Source organism: Xenopus laevis, chromosome 5S (genome assembly GCF_017654675.1).
Source record: "Xenopus laevis strain J_2021 chromosome 5S, Xenopus_laevis_v10.1, whole genome shotgun sequence".
Taxonomy (NCBI): domain Eukaryota; kingdom Metazoa; phylum Chordata; class Amphibia; order Anura; family Pipidae; genus Xenopus; species Xenopus laevis.
Window position 1 is genome coordinate 98,886,422 of NC_054380.1, and position 12,144 is coordinate 98,898,565.

A 12,144-nucleotide genomic window follows, 5' to 3' on the forward strand; every position below is an offset into this window, starting at 1 on the left:
GACCACACAGACATCAGCGCTAAAAAAGTAACCCCCACACATACAAGTTATAAAAAGCTATTGATGGTCAGGTCCCCCTTATAAGTTAAAAAAAAAAAAACATTGGCGCCAGGGCTCCCCATAAAAGTTTTTTTTTAACTTGCAAGGGCCCCCCTTACAAGTTAAAAAAAACATTGGTGGCAGGGGCCTATAGAATATTAAAATAATTCATTGGTGGCCATGAACTCATGGCTTCAGAAATTCAATTTCGCCTTCTTTCGTGACTTTGGGTCTTTTCGCCACTTCAGAACTTCAATTTCAGCTGTTTTCGTGACTTCGGGTCTTCTCGCCGCTTCGGGGCTTCGGCTTTGGCTATTTTCGTGGCTTCGGGTCTTTCCGCCTCTTCAGGAGTTCGGCTATTTTCGGGACTTCAGCTTTTCGGCTTCGGCTATTTTCGGGACTTCAGCTTTTCGGCACTTCCGCATTTCGGCTGTTCAGGACTTTGCATATGGCTGCACGGCTTAGGCGCTGTCAAGGGGGGCCCGCCGCTCTCAAAAGTGTAGCACTGCCAGGCCCCCCTTCAGGCCCCGGACACTTGTCCCCCCAGTCCCCCCCTGAAGGCGACCCTGTTTATGCCTGTATATGTGGTGCTAATAGTACTTTATACGCTGAGGCAGTGATGGTGTTGGATTCCCTGCCGGGTGATGTTGTGGTTTTGTATTTATGACCATTAGTATGCCTTTTCTCATCATAGGGAGAAAAAGACCAATCAAAGTTAATTATCTAGTGGTTGAATATCCAAGAAAAGCATCAGAGACAGTGATCAGGAACTTACATTCTGCAGCCGCAGATACTCCAGATGCTGCCTCCATATTTGCTGCTCTGTTGGTGTCTCCTGTGGAAGAAGAGAGTCAATGTTAAGCACTGCTTTGCACCAATGCCATTATTGTGCCCATGTGGCCCCTTGAAACAAAACTCTATGCTGTGTCTATGCATAATGACATTTTTGTTGCTGGTGAAGATGGCACTTAGGTGGGTGACTTTAGATGCCCCCCAGGGGAGCAGGAGATACAATGAATAATAATGTTCCTAATTATTATAAAGACACACAGTGAACAATAACCTCTGTTATAATAATAATAATAGTGACACTTACAGGAGACAGCGACACATCAATGCAGAGGGTGGCATGCTCCCTCTTGAGCTCTTCCTGTAACATAAAGAAATTAACAGTGTGAGACAAGGGCTGGCAAATTAATATAATTTATTTCATATTTATCTAAATGTCTATTCTGCATTACTTACCAGATAGTAAATCATTATCCAGTAATGGATAATGTTCCCATTGATTGTGCTCGGGTCCAAAAAGTAGAGCAGTATAAACTGATCTCTGAAAAAGAGAAATCCCAGTGTTAATAAAACATTGCTATTTTCCACCCTTACTTCCCTTGCACTTACCCCTGGCGCAATAGCAAATTATTCACAACATTTAATAAGACCATTTTTGTTATACTTACAAGGTGACGTTGCTCCCATATTGGACCCGGTAGTGATGTTCTGCAAAGAAAAATACATTTCCATTAAACACTGAGCTAAAGGGGAAAGGAATTCTCATACAATAAAACTAAAGCTGCAACCTCAGCAACTGATAAATAATATAGGATTTTACCGTAATAAGAGGCGAGGGCCTCAAAATCTGTATCCTCCACCCTGAAATCCTCCAGGACGGAGTACAGTGACTGTAAATGAAAGGGAAAAGCATTAGGGACATAATACTAAATGCTTCTAAATGCTACTCACAGTCAGTCTGGCAGGGCCGGGCCAAGGTATTTTGGCACCCTAGGCAAGGGCTTCAATCAGTGCCCCCACCCGGTCCTGCATTACCATTTCCCACCTTACTATTCATGTTGCCTCCTCTACCTGTGCCAGCAGCCATTATGTTGCCCCCATTTGTACCATTGCCAATGCCAGTCAATCAATCAGATTGCACCCAAGCCCCCAATCTGTACCTATACCAGCATAGCCCAAAATATCCATCATATTGTTACCCCCAATCTGTGCATTTGCCAGCAGCAGCCAAAAATCCACAATATGTCCCCCAAATATGTATTTGTGCCAGCAGGAGCCAAAATATCCACAATATTGCCTTCAAATATTTACTTGTGCTGCGCAAGCATAAGCCAAAAATCCATCACATTGCCCCCAAATATGTGCCTGTGCCAGCAGCAACCAAAAATCAACAAAATTGCCCTAAACATCGGTGTACTGTGCCAACAGCCACCATATTGCCCCATGTACCTGTGCCAGCAGCAGCCAATCCCTCATATTGACCCCAATCTGTACCTGTGCCAGCAGCAGCCAAAAAATCCAAAATAATGCCCCTAAATATGTACCTTTGCCAGCAGGAGCCAAGAGGGAGGTGGGGAGTACTTCTGCCTGCAGTACGAATAATGGGCAAGAGGGAGTTGGAACAGGCGGTTTATAAAGTTTAAAAACTATTAAAGGCTAAGCATACCAGAGTTTAAAAAAAAGAAATTCCCCTTAAAAGTGCGCCCCCCCATGATTGCCCCCTAGGCAGGCGCCTACTCTGCCTACCCCTAGTTCCGGGCCTGCAGTCTGGCTTTAAAGAGAATAGAGACAGAAAAGGGTTTCTATGGTGTATATACATTTTTTTCTGAAAAAGGAAATAAATGTAGTAATTCGATTCCCTCAATGTCGGCTCCCACCTATGTCGAAAAGGAAGCAGTGCAGACAGACAGCTGCTTAAGGGTTAGGGCACACGGCCAGATTCAGGGAGATTTAGTAGCGTTGCTTCGTTTTCCGAAGTCGCCCGAAGTTTCCTCGTTAGGAGTGTCATGCCGCAGACGGTTTTTAATTTTAGCAGGCAGAAGGCAGGAGGAAGAAGTTTGGGGAGATTAGTCGCCCCAAAGAAGAGGCGATTAGTCGCCAGGCGACTAAATCTCCCCGAATCTGCCCGTGTGCCCCAACCCTAAGGAGAGGTTATATAAAAGAGTGATAGGGAAACAAAAGTTCAGATGAGAGAGTATTTTTTTTTCACTGAGGCATTACCAGGAGTGATGGAATTCTCTCTGTCTCGTTCATCTTCAAAACCTAAAGATACAAATGGACATAGTCAGACAAAATGAAGTCACAGTTAAAGAGGCTGTTCACCTTTAAATAAAAATTTTGTATGATGTAGAGAATGATATTCTGAGATTATTTGCAAAGGGTTTTCAATTTTTCTAATTTGTCGTTTTTTGAGTTATTTAGGGGCAAATTCACTAAGCGCCGAATCGACTAACGCTAGCGTTGGGCATTTTCGCTACTTCGCAAATTCACTAACGAACGCTGGCGTAAATTCGCTAGTGTTACTTCGCACCCTTACGCCTGGCGAATTTTCGCTACGGACGTAACTACACAAATTCACTAACGCGCGCAGTGTACTGAACGCTACCTTTTACGCTAGACTTCCTTCGCCACCTCAGACCAGGCGAAGCGCAATAGAGTAGATAGGGATTGCTTGAAAAAAAGTTCAAATTTTTTGTAAGTCCCAAAAAACGCTGGTGTTTTTTTCTATATTATGGGTGATAGGCTGAAAAAGATCGAAAATTTTTTGTTGGGGCTCCCCTCCTTCCGCTCTACATTTCCTAACTCATGGCAACTTAACTATACAGTGGGCACATGTGTAGGGCAAAAAAAATTTTTTATTTGATGTTTTGAAGGTTTCCCAGGCATTTGTAGTGATTGTACGTATTCCTCCATTGAAATTTGAATTTGGCGCCGTATGCAAATTAAACATCGCTAGCGTAACTTCGCTTCGCTTAGTGAATCAACGCTAGCTCAACTTCGCAACCTTACGCTACCCCTGTGCTCAACTTCGGATTATAGTGAATTTGCGGAGCGATGGCGAAACTACGCCTGTTAAAGTGTGGCGGAGAGCGGCGAATTTGCGGAGCGCTGGCGAAACTACGGCTGGCGAAGTGTGGCAAAGTGCGGCGAAGTTGCGCCTGGTACAACTACGAATCTTAGTGAATTTGCCCCTTAGCTTTTTCTTCAGCAGCTCTACAGTTTGCAATTGCAGTAATATAGTTGCTAGGGTCCAAATTACCCCAGCAACCATGCACTGATTTGATAAATAGTAACAATAACAATAAAAGTGTAGCCTTACAGAGCATTCATTTTTAAATGGGGTCAGTGACCCCCATTTGAAAGCTGGGAATATTCAGAAGAATGCAAATAATTCAAAATATTAAAAATAAACAATGAAGACCAATTGAAAAGTTGCTTATCCCACTTCAAGGATAAACTCAATTGATAATGGTTAATGAAAGACTAACCAGTATACTTATAGATAAAAATGAGAAATTTAAGGAAATATGGTAACCGTGTTATCGATATTCCTTCCCAAATACAGAAACCCCTATGATCTTTTTGTAATCACTATATGATAGCAATATATGTTACACTTTATACTTTCTCAGATGTGGAATAACTAATACTTAACAGTTGTATTTCAGGTAATTCATTCAGCCCATAGAATTATCTTCTATTATGATACTTAAGGGACCTCGTGAAAACCACTGTAGAGCATGCAACGCTCGATACAAATGTTTGATAATACATAATATGCCGTCAAAGTTAATTTCAGTTTATTTCTTTCTCTTTCTTTAATCAGCAGGTCCATTGGATTAAGAAAGGACCGACTCCATCTCTACTCTTCTCTCTCTCTCTTAACTCATTTTCTCCAAGTAAATACTTGATGTTATTACATAACTTTTATAACTTCTAATTTTTCTTAAAATGTTAAAACTCAATAAAAACTATTGAAAAGAAAAGTTGCTCAGAATTTGCCCTACTATAACATAATAAAAGTTAACTGAAGGGTGAACCACCCATTTATTTCCTTATCTATATTATCCCATTTGTATGAAACATTGTTCCACTCAATGACAAAAGCCCATTATTAATGCTGTTGATGGCAATGGATTGGCTTCTTATAAATACCATATACAGTAAACATATGGGCTGATATGGACAAAGCCACGTAGGACTCCAACAAGAGAATTTAGGGCAGACTTGCTGAAGAAGAATTCATGAACTGAATCAATTGTATTTGTAAGATTACCTGTTAAAGGAGCTTTTCAGATCTTGGAAAATGTAGGGGCCGGCTCAAGGCCGGGGTACCCCAAGGGGGTCTCCCTAAGGAGACCCTGGCTATCTCTTACACTTGTTCAGACGAGATGGATTTATCTGAACAAAGGAGAAGCCAAAAAATAATAAACCCAGATGTTAAAAGGCAGGTGTAGCACCAAGTCGCAGTCCAAAAAGGCAGGAAAAGCACTGTAGCAATCTGTATAGAAAGAGAATAAAAAGGCAAGTTAATGAATGTAGTACTTAATATTTCCTATATAATACAGAGGGAGGCAGGCAGAGATCTATGTTACCCTAAACTTGAGCTTTGCATCACTTCCAGAAGGTAATGGGCCTCAGTTTATAGAATTAAGCATCGGTGCAGTTGGAATGAGCACACAGTACATTGGTGCCATTCACTCCATGTTTTTTTAAGTAAGGCCCAGTTATGCCCCTTGGGTGACTTGGCTAGAGAAGTACAGAATTCATAGAAAACTCAAAGCAAATACTTCTGATTGATCTACAGAAAGTGACTGGTTTGGTTGATATGGAGAATGACACACATGGCAGTAAATGAAGCTTGTTGTCCCCAGTTCATGGAAAGACTCATTGATCTGTTAGATCTCCAACTATTTCATACACTATTCATAGCAGGAATGCACCCGATCTACCATTTCAACTGAACTTATTAACTCTGCAACACATGATTAATATCTAGTTGCTAGGCTTTATGGCGTTAGCAACCAGGTGCCTAAATGTAAAAGTGCACTTGCCAATAGCAACGGATCAGCTATTCGCTTTTATTCATCACCACAATTTTTGGACTAAAGTACCTGCCCTATATACCCCCTATCTTTTATAGTTGTTTATAACTGTAGGCAATAAAACATTGTGACCTACCATGTACCCTGTTGCCCCCCTCATTTTGGCATTTGAAGGGAAAGAGCATGCATGAGATTTACAAATAAATATTATTCTTTAAAAGGAAAAAGAATTGGGAATGATTAGATTTAGTTTTATAAGGTTCATAAGAGCAGGGCAGATACCCGGGGTCAGAGGGGCAAAACTCTAAGAAACCTGTCGGTACTGGCAGGAAAAAATAAGTATGTTATGGTGAGGTGCAGGGGTCCCAAAATGTTTCCTTTTTATGGGGCACTAGTGGAAATTAAGAGTAGATATGCTGGCAGCCTGCATAACATCCAAATCCTGGGTCTGTGTTACCCAACCAGCACTAAGATTAAAGGCAGCTCCAAAGCCCATTTTAGGGGAAAAATCTCCAAATTCACTAAGATCAGTGAGAGAAGCAACACCTGTTAGTCTGGGGAGGTGTCACTTAACTATTTCCCCTATTTTTTCCACTAATACAAGGGATATTTGGCAAAGAATCCCTCAGAGGGAATATACACTTATCACAGTGTTAACCAATGGACAAAACCAACTGTCAAACCCTAGGTATGCTCACCTCCCTTATATGGGATCCTGCTATTTGTCCCCTACTCATTTGCTATCACCCACCCCCCAACTGTCCCAATGGCACGTGCCTCTGCTGCCAACTGTTGCTGTTGATACTGGGAACAAAAAGTAAGCACCTTATGGTTTGTACAGGGGTCCCCAAATGCTACCTATAGTAGGAAGTGGTCATATTTGCTGGCAGCCCTGCATAACTGACAAATCCTGGGTCTGTATCTCCCAAGCAGCGCTTAGATTAAATGCATCTCCAAAACCAATTTTAGGGGAAAAATCTCCAAATTCACTAAGATCAGTGAGAGAAGCAACACCTGCTAGTCTGGGGAGGTGTCACTCAACTATTTCCCCTATTTTTTCCACTAATATAAGGGTTATTTGGCAAAGAATCCATCAGAGGGAATATACACTTATCACAGTGTTAACCAACGGACAAAACCAACTGTCAAACCCTAGGTATGCTCACCTCCCTTATATGGGATCCTGCTATTTGTCCCCTACTCATTTGCTATCACCCACCCCCCAACTGTCCAAATGGCACGTGCCTCTGCTGCCAACTGTTGCTGTTGATTCTGGGAACAAAAAGTAAGCACCTTATGGTTTGTACAGGGGTCCCCAAATGCTACCTATAGTAGGAAGTGGTCATATTTGCTGGCAGCCCTGCATAACTGACAAATCCTGGGTCTGTATCTCCCAAGCAGCGCTTAGATTAAATGCATCTCCAAAACCAATTTTAGGGGAAAAATCTCCAGATTCACTAAAATCAGTGAGAAAAGCAACACCTGCTAGTCTGGGGGGCATCACCCAACTTTCCCCTCTTTTTTTTTTGCACTAAAATAAGGGTTATTTGCCAAAAACTCTCTCAGAGGGAATATACATTTAACACAGTGCCAACCAACGGACAAAACCAACAGTCTAATCCCTAGGGGTACAGTCACCTCTCTTACAGTATATGGGATCCTGCTATTTGTCCCCCAATCATTTGCTATCACCCCTTAACTGTCCCCATGGCACGTGCCTCTGCTGCCCTCCCCTAGTTCCACACTTTGATAAAGGGAGCATGTATTTAGCTACAATGTTGGTAGATAAGAGCAGGGCTGAGGGGCAAAACTCTAAGGAGCCTGTTAATACTGGGAACAAAAATTAAGCACCTCATGGTGTAGTACAGGGGTCCCCAAATGCACCAAAATCAGTGAGAAAAGCAACACCCGCTAGTCTGGCGGCATCACCCAATTTCCCCCTATTTTTTTGCACTAAAATCAGGGTTATTTGGCAAAAAATCTCTCAGAGGGAAAGTTTACTTACCTCTCGCCACAATGCCAACCAACGGACTGAACCAACTGTCGCATCCCCAGGTATGAAGTCACCTCTGTTCCCTGCTCTTAAGGGGGAAGTGTCCCCTGTTGTTGAGTGAGGTTTATATTTTGCCTTAGATGTGCAGTACATACACAGCTTATTATGTACACAGAGCATTGCTTTGTATGGGTGGCCTATTGAGTCAGTGCAGTTACTATGCTGCCATATTTGTTGGATCCATTCATTTATCAGCCATGGTTCCAATCACTGCTGCTGCTGTTGCTAAGTCTGGTGGAACCGGGGGGTCCTTTGCTTGTAGGGGTTCCCTTCCTTAGCCTGAATAGTGGGTTTAGATGGGGTTACACTCTGACCAAACAATAGAAAGGGTTTCGTCCTTAGTTGGGGAATATATAAGGTATGTATGGGGGGGCATATTCTTCTAGTAAGGGACAGATGGGTGGGGCAGCAGCACAAATCATTCATTACTCTGGCAGTGACCAGGTCATTGCATCTTGGGAAACAGGAAGTGATGCTGCATATAGACTGATGTCAGTAACACAATATGACACTGTGTTGGCGGTTTTCCTGCCAATTTCGGCTACTAATTTAAAGCTCAGGCAGGTTTTTAAAGCCCAAACTAGCCAAGGTACGGATTTGGGTTAATTTGTGCATCTTTTGGCTGGTTTGTGCCATATTTTTCCATATAAAAAGATATGACCAATGTTGGATTCATATATTCTCGCTCCTCTTCCCATAGGATTCTTGATTTGGGATATAGGATTCTGGCTCACAATGAGTAAGCCCCTCTTGTATTTGAATAAATACTTACTCAAATTGAGCCTGGCCCCCAAATTCCCCTAGGGCCTGATTTGAACCAATCAGATTCACTCAGGTTATTAACCAGATGTTCTTAGCCTTGCACTAGGAATACTTCTGACATGAGACAACCAATGTATTCTTTGTATTCCTTTTATCTCCCTGCCCTTGATTCATGATTACTGATGGCAGTGGCGTAACTCGTTGTAACTGGGCCCCACAACAAATTATTTTTCTGGCCCCCAAAATTTCTAGAGGTTGGCCTGTTTTACCAATATTTATTGACAGGGTTGGACTGGCCCATCGGGGCTGCCACATCAGGCCCCCCCCCAAACCCCCCACAAGGTCTCCCTCCTCAGTCACAGTCCTCCATTCTCAGCAAACCACCGTCTGCCCTCTCGGAGCATACCTAATTCATGCAGAGTGGGCAGGGCAAGTGGGCAGGCAGGGCAAGTGAGCGTCAGGAGCGAGTTGGAGGACAGGAGCAGAGGGGGTCTGGGCCGGCGGGCCCACAAGGACTGGGGCCAACTGGGTTTTTTCCCAGTCCTACGGTGTTTATTGAAATTGTTTATTAATTGGGGCCTTTTTGGGCTGCTATACCTCCTTGGCCCCCACTGTAGTTACGCACCTGGTGATGTGAAAATTCACAAAAAGCATATTTTCACATATATTATTTGTTAAGGCATTTTTTTCAATTGCATATTGTGCTATTTTTGGGCTACTTTTGAAGTGCCTTTTGGCTAGTTTTGGGCTGGTTTTGAAAATTAGACCTGGCAACCATGTTCCAGCCTGATGTCAGTAATACAATTTGGCAGACCTGTTACACAAACCCCCATAACACAGGGAACCTCCTCTTTGCGATAAACCTTTTTGCCTTGGCAGTCTCTGTCTCTATCTCTATATATATTAAAAATGAGTTTTTGAGCAGTCGCACACATGAAATACTGAGGGGGTCACGCTGTGTCTGTCAAGAAATCCTAAAAGGTTATGCTGTGTCGGTTATGAAATGCTTAGGGGCCATATCTTGAGTTTTTTTTGTCATATTTCATTTCAATTGTATGTTTTTAATGCTGTAAAAAAAATACAATTATAAAACGCTGCTTCCGGATGTACTGTCTTTCCCAAAAGGCAAAAAAGGCGACTGCAAGATCCAAGGTGCATCGCTCCACATCTCTACCTTGCCAGCCTTTTAAACTGGAAGCTAGTTCTAGCTGCGGGGAGTGTAACTTCTTTGACGTCATTTATTTCTGCAAAAGCAGGATAGATCTGTAGGTGGAAAAGAGTAGAGTGGATTTTTAACTTGAAAAAACTAGTGTTACTGGTCTTTTAAGCTGGCCATAGATGTGCAGATTTATTCCTTGTGCAATGGAAACTTATTCAGTATAGTCTAATTATCTACCATTAACCATTCAGTCCTAAATAAATAAGAAATATAAATAAAATGATGTTCTAGCCATTAGTTGAGAGACAGCAATCGTACAAAAGTCACCCATTGATATCGTCAGGCAATACATGCAGAAATCTTATTGGTTGCTGATATAAATCTTTTAACCTGTCTGATTGACAAAATGACCAACTGTAAAAAAAAAATTTAGACCCTCCTTTCTTGTAATTGGAATGGGTGACCTCGTCAGCTGGTAAATAAAGCATTAGAGAAATTCTTATATGATCCCCTTATATATTTATAAATAGTTATCATGTCACACCTTAAAGGGATACTGTCATGGGAAAAAAAAACATTTTTTCAAAATGAATCAGTTAATAGTGCTACTCCAGCAGAATTCTGCACTGAAATCCATTTCTCAAAAGAGCAAACAGATTTTTTTATATTCAATTTTGAAATCTGACATGGGGCTAGACATACTGTCAATTTCCCAGCTGCCCCAAGTCATGTGACTTGTGCTCTGATAAACTTAAATCACTCTTTACTGCTGTACTGGAGTGATATCCCCCCCCCCCCAGCAGCCAAACAAAAGAACAATGGGAAGGTAACCAGATAGCAGCTCCCTAACACAAGATATAGCTGCCTGGTAGATCTGACTGACACATTCAGTTACATTGAGAAGGAAAAACAGCAGCCTGCCAGAAAGCATTTCTCTCCTAAATGGATTCCATACTCTATTTCATACTCTATTCTATTTATAGGCCACAGATGGTAACAGAGAGTAGCTTTTTAGCCTCTAAAGAAGCAAACCAAAGATGCTTTTATTTGTATTAAATAATCACTGATTTTTTCATTCAGAATTGCATTTAGGCTGTTTTACTTTGCTGATCCTGCTGGAGACCATTGCATACTTTTATAATGGGATTGTGCGTCTGGAAACCTCTGGAAGGTTTGTCCCAGCAAAGCATCCATAGAGGGAGCTTGTGACCAGCTAACCAGGAAGCCAGACTGTCTGTACAAAGGAGTGTATAGCAGGGAGGCAGGGACAGAGAGGAGAACAGCCTGGATTTGTAACAATGTGCCTGAAGTTTATCAAACTGTGAGTTCAGATTTTAATAAATAAAAACTCCCCCATTCATTCCTATGGATTTTTGGAAGCGTATTCATCAAATGGTGAGTTCCACCCATTGATAAATATCCTTCTAAAAATCCCATAGGAATGAATAGAATGTGGAGGAGTTTTTAATTTATAAAAATCTGAACTCAAATTTTCATAAATCTGCTCCTAAATCAGGGGCTTATTTATTAGGCTCCGAATTTTTGTAGTCGGATTTTTAGGGGAAAATACTATTTTTTATGTGAAAAAAAACCAAACATTTTTTTGGTGTTAAAAGTCAGACCTGTTGAGAACATGTAAGAGTTAATAGCAGAGGTCCCGTTAACAACTGGAAGATTTTTTGAGTTCCGAAATCCAAAAAATCTTAGGATTTGGATTTTTTTTTTACGATTTTATTGTGACTTTTTCCACACAAGAAGACATTTTTGAAAAATTATTAATAAATAGCCCGTGCAGATTTGGTTCGGAGTGGTTTTCAGAAAAAAGAAAATTTCGGAGTTTGATATATAACTACCCTAAATAAACCAAATAGAATTGTTTTACCTCTCATAAAGATTAGTTATATACTAGTTGGGATCAAGTACAAGATACTGTCTTATTATGACAGAGAAAAGGGAAATCGTCTTTTAAATTATTTTATTAAAATGGAGTCTTTCTGCAATTCTGTAAGCTCTCTGGATATGGATCCTATACCTATAATAAAAAAAGCACAACAGAAAAACAAACTGAAAAAGGTCACTTGTAAATTCTGATAAGAATACTCCCATCTCATCAGCACTGCATTTTTTAGGAAGAGATGCTTTTCTATAAACAAGGATAATCTCTTCTCAGACTTGACCATAAGATTGTGTGAAAAATCAAATGCTTTAAAGAACCCAGCAAGAAGGGTGCTGCTGTCTAAATGCAGTTCAGACAGCAACTTGCATGTATTAAAGATGTCCTATTATCATAAAACTGG

General features: G+C 41.3%; 2 long non-coding RNA genes across 2 annotated transcripts; both read right to left on the bottom strand.

Annotated features, from left to right (window-relative positions):
• Nucleotides 1–674: 674 nt before the first annotated feature.
• Nucleotides 675–1,480, bottom strand: LOC121394288. The gene is made up of 3 exons (XR_005961621.1): nt 1,285–1,480; nt 1,136–1,189; nt 675–874 (listed from the first exon to the last, which is right to left on the bottom strand). It is a non-coding gene; the product is annotated as an uncharacterized LOC121394288 (long non-coding RNA).
• Nucleotides 1,481–1,496: 16 nt separating this feature from the next.
• LOC108705779 lies at nt 1,497–3,195 on the bottom strand. The gene is made up of 3 exons (XR_001933893.2): nt 3,049–3,195; nt 1,649–1,718; nt 1,497–1,536 (listed from the first exon to the last, which is right to left on the bottom strand). It is a non-coding gene; the product is annotated as an uncharacterized LOC108705779 (long non-coding RNA).
• Nucleotides 3,196–12,144: the final 8,949 nt, after the last annotated feature.